This window comes from Phoca vitulina, unplaced genomic scaffold (assembly GCF_004348235.1).
Source record: "Phoca vitulina isolate PV1807 unplaced genomic scaffold, GSC_HSeal_1.0 scaffold9, whole genome shotgun sequence".
NCBI lineage: Eukaryota > Metazoa > Chordata > Mammalia > Carnivora > Phocidae > Phoca > Phoca vitulina.
Window position 1 is genome coordinate 22605121 of NW_022589712.1, and position 16199 is coordinate 22621319.

The 16199-nt window shown below is 37.4% G+C and overlaps 1 protein-coding gene across 2 annotated transcripts in view; it reads left to right on the forward strand.

Moving 5' to 3' along the window:
• The window catches only part of HIVEP2 (HIVEP zinc finger 2), a 92581-nt gene that overhangs the window by 39454 nt on the left and 36928 nt on the right, over positions 1-16199 (forward strand). Inside the window, exon 1 of one of the 2 annotated variants that reach the window (XM_032407771.1) lies at positions 7522-8791. The exons of the other annotated variant lie outside the window; for it this stretch is intronic. The gene's annotated coding sequence lies outside the window, so the exon portion shown is untranslated. Of the gene's footprint in view, positions 1-7521; positions 8792-16199 lie in introns of those variants that run through there. 2 annotated transcript variants of the gene reach the window in all.

Sequence of the window (16199 nt, forward strand, 5' to 3'; positions counted from 1 at the left end):
TTTTAACCTATGATGGGAGGTTTGTCCACCAGACAGAATTTCTCTAGGGCAGAGCTCATGTCTGTTTATTTCCCAGTGTAGACCAGGGACCAAGCACAGCACCTAAAATATGGTATGTACTCAATACATACTTGCTGAACAAATGAGTGATTGATGAGGATTTGGGCATCTCACATGACTTGTGTGTCATCAATCTCTACCAAATTCCTCTTGGATGCTTTGTAGATGGCATAATAAAATATATCTAGAGTCTGAAGAGCTCTAGTATGCCTGAAAATGAACTCAGAAAGTTTATGAAAGAATAGAGCTAGGTCAGGAGACACCTGGCCTTCTCAGACCTATTCTGGAAACTCTTCCCATGTAGCCTTTTTTCTGAATAAGCTCCACTTCCAGAAATAAAGTTGAAGATGTCTTTCTGTAAAACTCTGCCCTACTTGATCAGAGAGCAAGTGAAGAGCAAATGAAGGCAGGGCCCCTTTTCCTCTCTCTTCCTGTCTTCCCACTAAGGGAAGAGCAAGTTCTGTGTGAAAGCTTCCTGTTTTAGGTGGAGGGGTACCTGGCTTTTTACCATTATAGTCTCTGAGGCTTGTTGGAATCTCTGAGGATGGGGAGGAGTTGGAGGGCTCCTTTAAAAGGAACGTTGGTGTTACTTGTTTCCCTTTCCCTGCATGGAGAGGACAGGCTATACCCTATAGGCTGGGGCTGGCTAGGAGAAGTGGCACAAGGTCATGCACCGTGCTTATCTTGCTTCTCTGGCTTCTTATTTCCCTAAGGATGCCTGCTGGCCCTTGCCAACCCACATAATTCCTCTTCTGTTTACAACACATCTTCCTATTCAGTTACCTGGTGTATATTTTGCATATAGTTTATCTTAAAGGATGGATACCTCACAATCTAGCATCATACAAAGTGACATTCTGTTAGTAAAATGTTAAGAAATTTTGTTGAGTATGTGTTTCTTCTTTTTGTTCTTTATTTTTTGGACAAGGGCTGAAATTTTGTAGTCAAATTTAAAGGACTGATATTCCCCATTCATCTTTCTCAAGTCTATTCAAAATTTCCTAGCACTTTTCCTGTGGTAATTCCTTCAGCCTTTCTAACCACGCTGAGATGAAATGGCCTTATATTCAGGCAAATGTTCTTATTAGGTTGCCCTATTTTCTTAAAAGAATGTCAGCTTTGTCCTTATCCCATTAACCATCTGTCTTAATCACTCGGGCTGCTGTAACAGAAGTACCATAGACGGGCATAAACAACAAACATTTATTTCCCACAGTTCTGGAGTCTGGAAGTCCCAGGTCAGAGTGCCAGCATGGTTGAGTTCTTGGTGAAGGCCTTCTTTCTGGCTTACAGATGGCCACCTTATTGTATCCTCTCAGGGCAGAGAGAGAATGGGAGGATGCAAGCTCTCTTGTCTTATAAGGGCATTAATCCTAGCATGAGGGCTCCACCCTCATGACCTAATTACCTCCCAAAAACTCCATCTTCCAGTGGAACTTAGGATTTCAATTTGTGAATTTGGGAGTGGGGGGGGGTCACAAAAAGTCCATCACATAAATTCACACGAAGTCTAGATGTTCATTTTTCAGTTGGTTCTTGGATACTGCTCTTCCTCATGTCTTCACTGTGCCACTCCACACATTTTCATTATCTTGCTGGTCCCAAAGGGACTAGAATTGTGTACCTTGATATTCTAAAATTTATCCTGGTATCAAGCTAGATCAGGAGAGTGTGAACCTGTTGTTCTCTATAACTTCCAAAACTCAGCCTCTGTGGGACAGTCAATCTGGTTCTGTATTGATGCAATTTTTGAATGAGTGGCCGGACCACCACCATATGTAGTATTCATTTATAATTATTCCCAAGTCCTTTGAGCTCTTCACCACTAAGACATGATTGTTAAAGCTGTGAACAACTCTTCCCATTAGAATTTATACGCGCTGGGTAAAAATAAACCGGTATCGTGCTTCCGTGTGCAATTAAAATTTGAACTGGAGTTCACTGCACTCATTGCAAACTGGCTCACAAATTTCATAAAATAATCAAAGGAGATTGTGAAAACAGGTAAAAAAATAGCTTTTGATATTCATGCTTAAGAGCTCTGTCCACTTAGAAGTTGAAACCCTTAGGAGTTCAACAAAGGTTGATAGGAGAATGAGAGACTTGGGGCGCCTGGGTGACTCAGTCGTTAAGCGTCTGCCTTCAGCTCAGGTCATGATCCCAGGGTCCTGGCATCGAGCCCCACATCGGGCACCCTGCTCAGCGGGAAGCCTGCTTCTCCCTCTCCCACTCCCCCTGCTTGTGTTCCCTCTCTCGCTGTGTCTCTCTCTGTCAAAAAATTAAATCTTAAAAAAAAAAAAAAAGGAAAGAAAATGAGAGACTTTGGTTCCTTTTCCAGTCCTTCCAGGCTCCCATCCCTGAGGACGTGGGTTAATGAAGGGCAGCATTCCACACACAGGGTGCCAAAGAGGAGAGGTTCCTTCTCTGCGATTTGGGCAGCTCTTGATTGGAAGGGAAGAATCACTTCATTGTTCTCTCTCCTGTCTTTGCTCTGTGCTGATATTGGCCACCTATGGGGTGAAGGTAACTACTGAGTTTATTTTCAGCGGAGGCGTCTCCACTCGCTTGAGTTCTCTTTGTGTTCCAAGTGACGTGTGTGTACACACGTATGTAGCTGGTGCTTTTGCCTCCGTGCTGGTTACAGCTGGGCAAGATCCAGACGGCAGCTGTTCCACGCTTCATCCTAAGGCTTTGTGCCCACATAGTGTAGGTGAAGTCTTTTTTTACCCTCTTTTTCAACTAATTATACGCCTGGCCTGTGCAACTGTTATTATTTCACCAGCATCTGCGAAACCACGGTCATTTCTCTTTTAAAATATAGTCAGAAAAATAGCAGAAATAAGCCTATTTTGAGAGCTTGTGTGGTAAAGCAATTCCACTAAAGGAAAGAGATTCTCTGGATTTGAGCAGAAAGCATCGCATTTTATCACCTGAAACTTCTAGGTGATGAGGAAACACTGGCATATGGGCTTATTTTCGAGTGGAGTTTAAACTTATACTTGATGGATTTCTTTTAGTAAGAATTAAATACACTAACAATCTTGACTTGGTCAAATGCAGACATCTAAAAAGTACTTCACCTACTACAAAGTTTCAGATGATGGCTTTAAAAGACCATGCGTTCATTCTTGGTATACTTAGTGACTTTACTTACAACAAGAATTTTAAGTGTCTTTTTCATCCGTGCATTTGATTAGTTTTTAAACTTAACTGATAATTAAAACCACTTAGATATTAAAGCATCAACATCAGAGTTTTATGGTGTAGAGTCTAACTTAGCTACAGAAACATGACAGGACTTTACCTCTAAGTTTTATAAAAGTGTAAAATTCTCTAGTAAATTAAACAGCAAGTGGGCTCTGTCATGTTTTATCTCTCCTTTATGTATTGCTAGTGAATTTTGTCTCTGTAATATTCCCTTATTATGGGGTGATTCTTTTTTTGGAAACTTAGGGTTTTGCTTATGGTGCTTTTATTTTTTCTTTTGACGATGTAGTTTTTCATCCTTCATACTGGGTTTGGGTATATTAGGAAAAGGAAGGGAAGCAGTGAATCAGTGAAGTTTAAGTGAATTAGATCTAAACACTATATACTTTACATATAGTTCTTTTTTTCCCCCTTCACATCTATGTGGCCAAGACTTGGGTGTACTTGTGGTTCCTTTAGGAAGTATCTTTGAAGTTTCTATTATAAGCGTGGCAGAGGCTGACTGGCTGTTCACCAAACCTGCATCCTGTCCGTCTGGGGCTCATAGTTAGATTGCATTTCACAATCTCTCCTGCAGTTAGTGAGCCATGTGGCTGAGTTTTAGTGGATGGAATGTGAGTGGAAATGCTGTGTGCCACATTAATGCCTGACTCCAAAAACCCTCCCAAGGATGACCCTCCATGTCTTCCCCCTCTTGCCAGCTTGAAGCAGAGTAATCATGATGGTCTTGGAATCCTTGTTGTAGATGGTGGGCCATAGGTTAAAGGGGCTTGGGTTCCTGGATTGAGGGGAGCCATCCATCAGGACTCTTTCTGACTGCTGTTGTGAATAAGCAACTATGCATTTTAGATTTTGTTTGCTACAGCAGCTAATAGTAATACATTAACAAATACAGATAGAATTCCCGCCTCCAAAAGCCTCCCATTCTAGTCTGAGAGATAAGTACATCAAAACGATGGCACATTGTGATGAATCATTAGTAGGGGATCACAGAAGACTTGGGATACCTCAGGGAGGAAGGATATACTTAGACTTAACGATGAATAGCAATAAACCAGATACCTCCCTATATCTGTGAAGTATCAAAATCCTAAGTTAGAACTTTAAGTCATGACACAGAAAGCCTGTGGTGAAGATACCTATAAAACAGTGACTGAGAAGGGCCGTGAATATAGCATTCAGATCTTCCCATGACCTAGTGATTTCCATTTTAATATTATTTCCATATATGTGGATTCATTTAATTCTTAAAATATCTAAGGAAGGTAGCAGGGCAGGAATTATGATGTCCATTTTACAGGTGGAGGAACCAAGGCCCACTAATTTTAAGTGATTTATCCAGAGATACATAAACAGGGGAGCTGAATTAGTATGCTGAAGGAGAGGGGCCGTGGATCAGTGGGAATATTGGGGTTCCTGAGTAAAAGACAATTAGCTTAAAATCCTCTTCCTGACATTCACTATCTGTTAGGCCTTTGGCCTTATCTAACCTTCTCAGCTGGAAAAAAGTTATGTTTCAATGTTCTCATGAGAATTCAATGAAATAAACTATTTTAAAGCGTACTGGTACTTCTGTAACCCAGTGTTCTTTTCATGTTATCATATTACCTCTTACCTGTAGCTGCGTCTCTCTGTGCCCCTCGTTCCCACTTTCTTTGATATTGGCCACTGCTTTAGTGCCTAGTTGGTGAGGCTTTGGGAAAGACCCTCCCCCTACCGATCTGCAGACAGCATCGGAACAGTATGGAAGGGCAGGCTGAGCCACTGTATGAGCCATCTGGCCGGCGCTTTTGCATGCCTGGGGTTCTCCACGCCGCGCAGTGAAGGTGCTCCTGCCCGCCTCAGTCTGTTCAAAATGGGGAGGCTTCTCCATAATGATCACTATGTAACCAGTCTTTGTCAAACAATGCTACTATTTACTCATTAACATGAAGCAGCAAAGGATAAAATTATGATGCCTCTAAAGCTATTGTTTGGTAGCGATGACAATTTCTGTTTGGATTGCCTGTAGTTTACTCAGGGACAGACACTCAGTACTCAAACAGAAGGATATTTCCAGTTTGGGGAAAGAGAACCAGTTCTTTAAATTCTTTCTGTAGACATTAATACTTTCCATGCACTTTTAGGAACTTTTCTTCCTAAATCTCCTAAATTCCCCCTTTTCTTCTGCTTATCATCTCTCAGGATATTGAAAGGAAGCCACCTGTAAGATTTTATCTTACGGTTTTAAATTTAATTGAAATTTGAAAAATGAAAAATTTGAAATTGAAAAGCAAGTTGAAATCTTTCTCATCAAATAGATGCTCTAAGTAGTAAGAAAATGTGTTCTTTTTATAAATTTTCATATATAAATTTACTCATTATGATCAGTCATGCCTTTCTTATCTCTAAGCATATTGGGTATATATAAAAATGAAGGCCAAATACTTAGACACTTGAGGTGAGTCTCTTGGAAAGGACTCAAATGTTTCATAGAGAAACGTAAATCAAGGGGAGCTGCCATCTGGCGATTGGAATGCCACCTTATTAAACTCGAATTCTGCACTTTGTATGGTGGAGGCAGAGGTGCCATTTAATAATGACTAATATCATATCACTGATGTTCATCGAAGGTTGATAAGTATCTAAAAATTGCAGTAATGGAGACACACTTCTGCAGCTGAATGTGGTGACATTTTCTTTCCTAGGTTCCGTGCCTCAATTATTTGTGAGTGCTTAAGACAGTTTTTTCACACCAGTCAAATGCAGACATTTTCCAAGGTTTTTTTTGTTTTTTTTTTTTTGCTGCCATCCAGTTGTGTTGCAACCCAGACACTAAGTCTGAAGAAAAGGGAAAATATTTGCCGCTTAATCAGACTTCTGGGAAAGTTCTTGGGCAACAACAAGGTTTTTAACATATTGGGGGGGGGGAGGGGTGGAAATTGACTTTAGCTGTTTGATCTGCATTTGAAGGGAAGCCATTATTCATTGACATTAAGTGATAGGTGGATTTTCTTTTGTTTTTTGTTTTTTTTAAAGATTTTATTTATTTATTTGACAGAGAGAGACACAGCAAGAGAGGGAACACAAGCAGGGGGAGTGGGAGAGGGAGAAGCAGGCTCCCCGCTGAGCAGGGAACCCGATGCAGGGATCGATCCCAGGACCTTGGGATCATGACCTGAGCCAAAAGCAGACGTTTAACGACTGAGCCACTCAGGTGCCCCAGATAGGTGGATTTTCATGTACAAGGTGAAGGTGAATAAATTTCAGACTAATCAGTGGGTCTGGGTCAGGGGCTGAGTGTCAGGGGCTTGGCCTTGATGTATCATTCCTTACTAGCCTGCAAGGGGGCTGTTCTGTCCCGCTAACCAGGTCTCAGCCCAGAGGTTTCCCCGCTTTCTGATGTCACTAGTTTGCCCCTCTACCACCCTGAACTTTAGCTACAGTTTCAGCTTGCACAATAGGAAGTCAACTGACAGAGCTCTGATGTTTAGAACTTTGATGATTTTTTTTTGGCAGGCTGGGGTGGGGTGGGATTGCTTTTAGCAAGTGTTAATTTTCCAACTAATTAGTTGATTTTGAAACCAACCACTAGTGACCAGAAATTCATTAATTTTCAGTCACTATTCTATAGGGTCAGAGGACACAATGCTCAAAAAGATAATGCTTGATGCATTCTCTCTTTCCTTTTTCTTGGTGTTTTAGTCCCTCATGGAAGCATGTCTCTCCCTGAAGTTGACAAGATTCATATTCCCATGTGCTTTTAGAGAGACTTAGGTGCTCCTCATGGGCTGCTCTGGGGACCTGGATGACTTTCTGGCTGACAAGCCAAGAAATGAGTTATATTTTATGGCTAATCATTTTATATATATATATATATATATATATATATATATATATATATACACACACACACACACACATACACACTTTATATATATATATATATATATACACACACACACTTTATATATATATATATATATGTGCATACATACAGAAATTCTTACATCGATACTCTATTTAATAATTTTTACTTTATAAAATACAATAAAAACAGGGTCCTGAGATTGAGCTCCAAATTGGGCTCTGTGCTCAGCTGGAAGTCTGTTTAAGGGTTCTCTCTCTCTCTCTCTCCCTCTGTCCCTCCCCATGCTTGCTCATCTCTCCCTCTCTAAAATAAATAAATAAATCTTAAAAAAAATTGTAGGGAATCACTGACACCTTTAAAAACTCTTAAATATTCATTTTTGCTTAGTGATACTTAGTCTATAAAAATGATAGGGCTCTGCCTTTAAACACACATAGCACATTTACCCTAAGCTTTTTTTTTTTTTTTTTTTTTTAGTATTTTGACCATGGCCCTTTTGACTATTATGATCTCTTCTCTTCAAAGGTACTAACAATAAGATCCATTTTTCCCCCCAGAAACTGGAGAGAAGTGAATAGGAGGGCAGTGTAGTGAATAAGGTTGTTGGAAACCTCACTTCATTATCTGCTATCATGACTTGTTTCATAAAATAGATTTTCCTGTGTTTTTTTTTTTTTTTTTTTTTCATAAAGAGAAGGGGACAGAGGGTGGAACTCCTTACTCATAAGAAAAAAAGTAAGAGAAAAGAAACAATACGGGCATAGTACTCAGAACCCAAAAACATAAGCACATCATATGGAAAACATTTATAAATAGTACCTCCTCACCAACGGTTTACTATAAATGGAGGGTGTTCATATTCTTGTCAGCTTATTTTCTCTGACAAAACATCTCAAAGAAAATTTCAAATGACTATATTGTTATTTGGTTTGATTTCTACGAGACACAAAATAGAGTAAAATAGTTAACACTTGAAAATTCTGGAGAGGGAATTTTTATTTTTTTTTATGTTTTTAGGCATTAACTAAACTTGATCTACACAAATGAACCCAAATTGAATTAAAATGTTTAGTTCTAAATTGTTTCACAATTTGACATGGAACAAAGGAAAGAGTTGTTAACTCATCAAAAGTAATACATTTGAAATACTTTCTTCAAAAAGACAGTAATTGGGACTTTAAGCTAAAATGGGCACAAATCATTTAGACAGTGAATTGAGATGATGTCACCCAACATTGTAAACAAAGGGCTTTTCCGGAATGACAGTTTTCCTGTTGTGTACGTACATGCTTGCTGTGCCTGAAGAGTATGTACGCCTATGTCTGGAAAATCCTTCCCTTTGTTTCTCATGTTGTCAAGACGAGTGTTATAAATAATTCTGAATTGAGCTTCTCAGTAATAGTAGGCAGTGTCTGTCAAACATGAAAGAAGATTTTCATCCTGAGAAGCCACGAGAAGTTTTCTCTTCCTTTGATTTGGTGGTGAAGAGAGGAAGTCAGGAATCTCTTTTGTCATTGACACTAGGGGGAGAGGGGCCAGCCTCATGACGAATCTGACACACAGAGGGGAGAGAGTCAAAAGAATCTCAATAAAAGAAACCAAATCCTGAAGACTTCACAGGTCTCTGGATCAAGCTTGGCCCGAAAGCACACTACCCCTGGACTATTGAGAATCGTGAGTCAACAATGTTAACATTTTTGCCGTAGAGAGTTTGGGTCAGGTTCTCTGTTCTTTGCTATCAAAGACATCACACAAATGCCACGATTAAAACACCTTGGTTGGGGTTTCCCACTTCTTAGATCTACCTGCATGCCCATGAAGAAGGCGTGACACTGAGGGAAGCGGAAGTTTGTACCGTTTTTCACCTGGATTGCAATTTTTTGCCTCCCTTATTCTCTCAAAATGGGCTGACCTTGATGAACCATCCAGCAGTCCCATTAGTCTATTGTGTAAACATTTTCTGACTGGTTACTATGTTGGTAGAACTTACTCAGGGCACTCAGGGAAGTAGGAAGTATTAGGGCTCAGGCCTTTGAATGTCTTCTGTTTTAGTTTCTTCAGCAAAAAGCTGCTTTGTTCATTAGTATCCACAACAACAATATCTACTATTTGGTGATTTAAAATTGACAGCTGATTTTCGTATGTCATCTCAATTGTCGGCTTACCAATAGAGGGGTAGAAAAGTGGGGCCAGCATCTTTATTCCCATTTTACATATGAGGAAATTCGAGCTTAGATAAAGGAAGGGAAACCACTCAAGGTCAATCCACGGGAGAGGGGGATCTTAAACCTGTGTCTTCTGCCCGCAAATCCCACACATGCTCTCTTAAAACTGGTTTGTAGGCTCCATTTGGTCCACAGAAGGAGCCTTGTGTTGGGGGACAGGAGGCCAGGGAGCTGCCCGCTGATTGTGTGATCCATGAAATATTGTTGTGACAATGGCTTAGCCTCTCTGAGCCTCAATTTCCTCAGGCTCTTCTTACATTAGGAGGATATTATGAGGGTGAAATGATAAGCTTTGAAAAATAACGTAATGTACATATGCAAGGTAATACTAAAACATTTTCTTCTCTATATTGGATTGCTACTTATCAATTCAAAGAAGTATTATAATCTGCCTATTCAAATAATTTACACCCATGTTAAAATCAGAGAGCAGATGCTGCAATAAAATTAGTTCTGGCCCTTTGTCTAAGGCCCTTAATGAAATCAGCACAAGCCTGATAAATTAAACAATATGATAAAATGCTTAATTTTGCAGTCTTCTCTGTGTTTTCATTTGCTTAATTGCTTTTGCTTATTTTTCTCTACTTTTGTTTGTTTTGACAAGAATTTGTGCTAAGGAAGAATTTTTAATGAGATTTTTAAAGCAAATTCTTTGCTCTTCAGTGATGTATCAGAGAGGATGAAAGTGAGATATAACAAATATACAATATAACACCATCAGTAAAAGGGAGTCAGTGAGTTAAGACCATTTGTGGGATGGCAGATTTTGGCAAACTGCTCTTAAAGCTGAAACAAAAGCATATATATATATATATTTTTATTTCTTATAATGTTTTTCAAGGTGGATTATTTCTGGCTGCATTGTTTAAATTGTGTTCTTCAAATTATTTATATGGGTGTGAAGAATGTAGAAATTAGGCCAATATGTCCATATTGGATATTGGTCAATGTTGACTGAAACCCAAAATTAGGAATCCCACACATTCTCTAGCATTTGGATTTATTTGAAAACAAAGATCAAATTAAATCACATATAATTGGCTAATCAAAATGTCACTAAAGATGGTTTTTAGACTCTTAATTCATTGTTTAAAATTTTAGTAACATTTAGAACAGTTGATGCTTAGAAGTAGAGGTTGATTTGAGACTTGAAATACTTTCTGATCAAATGGATTCTAAACTTGCTCAAGTACGTGTGTCCAAATCTGATTTTATACTTTATGGATGTTCAACAAATAAAAAACATTCATCCAACCCCCTCAGTACACCATACAGGATTTGTGTGTAGATCTGCCAGTGTAAGTTATCTGTGTCCAAGAATATGTCAGATGCATTTACCATGTCTGCCACTGAGCCTTGACAGTAGCTGGAAATTTGACCATGTCTCAAAGATAATATAATTTGAGCATATTATTTCCATATTATTCATATGCAATTCCTTAGAGAAAGAAAAATAATTAATGTTTCTCTTGAGTTGTGTTATATGTACCTTTGCTGTTGTATTTATGAAATCCTTTCTTTTCTTGGAATCAATACAGGTGAAAGCAGAGGGAAAAGACAAATATTTGGGAAGTTTCCACATTACTTTTTATATTCCTGGAACCAATTAGTTTTCACAATTGTGCTGCCCAAACACTATTGAAGTATACAAATAGATTCAATTTTAGAAATAGTTCCCAGCTACATTTATTATGTCTTTTATTATCAATCCCATTATTGAGGTGTGCATGTATGTGTGTACATATTAGTAAGTGTGAGTACGAGACAATAGGAAACAAAAGTAGGAATAGTACTTGAAGCTAGAAATGATGTTACTGTCAAAATACATGCCAGGAAGGCCTGTGTACTTCCTAGAGGAAGGCCCTAAATTTAGATCTTAGCTTTCTAGCAGCCATCCTAAAGAAGAACACTAAATAGGCTTAAAATGTAGTGTCTATAAAACCAGTATTCTTTTTTTTTTTAAGATTTTATTTATTTATTTGACAGAGAGAGAGACACAGCGAGAGAGGGAACACAAGCAGGGGGAGTGGGAGAGGGAGAAGCAGGCTTCCTGCTGAGCAGGGAGCCCAATGTGGGGCTCGATCCCAGGGCCCTGGGATCAATGACCTGAGCCAAAGGCAGACGCTTAACGACTGAGCCACCGAGGCGCCCCTATAAAACCAGTTTTCAATAAAAATAAAATTCTTCTTGATACTGACAACAGATAAATTTCTTCCACATGTCGTCACTTTGGACAATTAAAAATTATAAATCACACAACTTTTTAATTGCTAAATAAATTAGAATAGACACCTTGCCTTGCCTATAGTAGCCCACAATGTATAGCAATGCGTATTTTAGTAGCCATTGAATTGGGGGGAAAATGTGGCGTAGAATCATCATCAATTTTCTTTGATAAATTATTGATTAAAACATTGAAAAAAATCACCTCAATCACTAATGATACCATTAAAAGTGAATATCTAGGCCACCAATAATATTTTTTAAAATGTTGATAGAATGAAACACGGCATGACTATTGCAATATTCTGCTTTAGGTAGTAATATAGAATTATGAGATACAATATCTTTAATTACTAAATCTCTTCCTCACTGAATACCCCCTTGATCTCATTATCTTTTTAAAAATCAATTTATCAAGTACCTACTATGACAGACATCCTGGTTACAGCAACCATGGTTGGGAGGAATTTTTGTTTTTATTTTCTGAATGAAGAAAGAAGGATAAAAAAACACTAAATAAATTGTCCAAGATTTCACAGCTGCCAGGTATTAGAACTGGCACAGGAGTACGGATTTTCTGACTCAAATTCTAGTGTTCTTTTCATTACATCTTTTCTCCCTCGTCTCAACAATTTCAGGTGCTTTTGTAAAACTGTGTTAAATTATCATGTTAGTCTGCTCAGTATAAAAGAGACCTCTTCAGCTGTGGTTTTGGAAAAACAGTAAAAAAAAAAAAACCAGTATACAATTTTTTTTTAATTGTCTTAAATCTACTGTTCATAAATTCTTAGTTCATCAGCCTCAGAGTTTTATTGAAAAATAAAAGATAAATATAATCTTTTACTGTATTATTAGATATGATAATATCATATTATTTGGATATATTTATCAACTTAGATAAATTTTGCATATCTTCTGGTGTAAAACCCTCTTTTTAAATAGTCTAATAACAAATAGTGTTCTTCCTAAGACTGTTAAGTGCATTAAGAACTCAGGACAAATGGATGTTTAAACTCATGAAACCCTCACCAACTCTAGCTCCCTCTCCTACCCCTCATCAGATGACCAGCCTTCTACTTTTCTGAACAGGTTAAAAACATCTTCAGGGAATTTCTCCTTTTTTTTTCTCTCTCTCTGTTTAAAGGGTTCTCTTGCTTCATTATTTCTTCTGTCCTTCCAGTCTAAAACAGAAAAGTTTCCAATTTTCTTCCGAAACTGATCCCTTAATCTGTGCTTTTGAGTTTCCTTTTCTTTCCCACTTTTCCAAGAGTTTATTCCACTAATTACCTTATTACATGGATCTTTCCCCCTTAGCTTCTTTTCTCCCTTGTCTTATAACAAATTTCTCAATCTTGATTTTTTTTTCAGGCTACATATTTGCAGAAATTTGTTCAGCTATGCATTCATTACTTTTGGTATTATTTCTATTGACATGGGAGGGTCTACTGTGAGAGATGGATTTTCCTTCAGGCAAGGTCAGCCTGTTTTATGCATGCTTATAAAATAATGCATATTTTACGATTTGTTTTCTCCATTCTCTTTGTTCACATAATCCGAAGTTAACATTGGCCTTTATGCTAATCTTGGCACATCCAAGAGTGAAAGGAGAATTGGAGAAGGAATCTTTATCTTACTTATGTATACCTGTAGCAACCAAAGAATAAGCATAAGCACTGTAAAAGGTGAAACTTGAGAACACCATATATTGGAATTATGACTTTGTTGTTGTATTTCTTATTAGAGTATAGTAGCCAAATAGTCCTTCTCTGGTTTTATCCTCCAAATATTTAGTTGGAGTAAATATTTAAAATAGCTTGGCAGGAAGTGGTTATTTACCTACCATAATAACATTAAAGAATAGAATAGTGGGAATTGAAAGGAAGGGAAAAAAATAAGAATTGGAATATAAAAATAAAAATGTATCACAACCAAGAAAACAAAAAAGATCTTTTTTATTTTAATTCCAGTATAATTAACATACAGCATTATATTAGTTTCAGGTGTATAAAATAGTGATTCAACAATTTTATACATCACTCAGTACTCATTGTGATAAGTGTACTCTTAATCCCCTTCATTTACTTAACTCATCCCACCAGCGACCTCCCCTCTGGTAGCCATCAGTTTGTTCTCTGTAGTTAAGAGTCTGGTTTTTGGTTTATCTCTTTTTTTCTTTCTTCATTTATTTTGTTTCTTAAATTCCACATATGAGTGAAATTATATGGTATTTGTCTTTCTCTGATTTATTTTACTTAGCGTTATATTCTCTAGATCCATTTATGTTGTTGCAAATGGCAAGATTTAATTCTTTTTTATGGCTGAGTAATAGTCCACTGTATATATATATACCACATCTTTGTTATCCATTCATCTGTGGATGGACACTTGGGTGGCTTCCATATCATGGCTATTGTAAATAATGCTGCTATAAACATAGGGGTACATATATCTTTTCAAATTAGTGTTTTCATATTCTTTGGGTAAATACCCAGTAGGGGAATTACTGGATTCATATGATAGTTCTATTTTTAATTTTTTGAGGAACCTGCATACTGTTTTCCACAGTGGTTGCACCAGTTTGCATTCCCACCGAGAATGCATGATGGTTCCTTTTTCTCTGCATCCTCATCAACACTTGTTGTTTCTTGTGTTTTTGATTTTAGCCATTCTGACAGATGTGAGGTGATATCTCATTGTGGTTTTTATTTGTGTTTCCCTGATAATGAATCATATTGAGCATCTTTTTATGTGTCTATTAGGCATCTGTTGGTCATCTTTGGAGAAATGTCTGTTCATGTCTGCTGCCCATTTTTTAACTGGATTATTTGGGGGTTTTTGTATGCTGAGTTGTATAAGTTCTTTCTATATTTTAGTTACTCTTTATCAGATGTGTCATTTGCAAATATCTTCTTCCATTCAGGAGGTTGTCTCTTAGTTTTACTGATAGGTTCCTTTGCTGTGCAGAAGCTTTTTACTTTGACGTAGTACCCGTAGTTTATTTTTGCTTTTGTTTCCCTTGCCTCAGGAGACTTATCTAGAAAAATGTTGCTATGGCTGATATTGGAGAAATTACTGCCTATGTTCTCTTCTAGGATTTTTATAGTTTCAGGGCTCACATTAGGTGTTTAATCCATTTTGAGTTTATTTTTGTGTATGGTATGAGAAAGGAGTCCAGTTTCTTTCTTTTGCATGTTGCTCTCCAGTTTTCCCAACACCATTTGTTGAAGAGACTGTCTTCTGTCTATTGCATATTCTTGCCTCCTTTGTCAAAGATTAATTGACCATATAATCATGGGTTTATTTCTGAGCTCTCTGTTCTCTTGATCTGTGTATCTATTTTTTTGCCAGTACCATACTTTGATTACTGTAGCTTTGTAGTATATCTTGAAATCTGGGAATGTGATACCTCCAGTTTTGTTCTTCTTTTTCAAGATTGCTTTGGCTATTTGGGATCTTTTGTGGTTCCATACAAAATTTTTTTAAAAGATTTTATTTATTTATCTGACAGAGAGAGAGAGAGACAGCGAGAGAGGGAACACAAGTAGCAGGAGTGGGAGAGGGAGAAGCAGGCTCCCCACGGAGTAGGGAGCCCAATGCAAGGCTCGATCCCAGGACCCTGGGATCATGAGCTGAGCTGAAGGCAGACACTTAACGACTGAGCCACCCAGGTGCCCCTAATTCCATACAAATTTTAGGATTATTTTTTCTTGTTCTGTGAAAAATGCTGTTGGTATTTTGATAATGATTGCATTAAATCTGTGATCACTTTGAGTAATATGGACATTTTAACAATATTTGTTCTTCCAGTCCATGAGCATGGAATATCTTTCCATTTATTTGTGTTGTCTTCACTTTCTTTCAGTAGTTTATAATTTTCAGAGTATAGGGCTTTCGCCTCCTTGGTTAAGTTTATTCCTAAGTATTTTGTTATTTTTGGTGCAAGAAATCAGATAAGAAAAAGAAATAAAAGGTATACAAATTGCTAAGAAAGAAGTGTAACTTTTGCTATTTTCAGATGACATGATACTATATGTAGAAAACCATAAAGGCTCTACCAAAAAACTATTAGATCTGATAAACGAATTCATTGAAGTTGTAGCACACTAAGTCAATATATAGAAATTTGTTGCATTTCTATACACTAGTAATGAAGAGGCAGAAAGAGAAATTAAGAAAACAGTCCCATTTAAAATTGTACCCAAAATAGTAAGATTTTTAATTATACAAAACATCTAATTGGTCCTGCCCTTTTTAAAAACCAAGGCAGCATACACCATTCTGCCAGAGAAACAATAATTATGGAGATGGGGTTACCATATCTCCACAGGCCTCCTTGGTGAAATTTTGGTATTACGAACCAAGGGGCATACCTCCATTGGCTGTCAGTGAAAGCTATCCTTGCATTGGGGAAGATGATCGCATAATTTGACTTAAAATACTTAATTTAAAAATTTTTTCATTATAAGAATATAAGAAACTTGATAACAGAAAATAGCTTTTGCTGGAAAATGGTTGAGAATTAAATATATTTGGTTTGGATAGAAAATGATGTACTATTTGTAGAAACTGATTATTTTGACAACTAATTTTGCTACCATTTACTCATTTTGGAAAAAGTAAATTTTCATTGAATT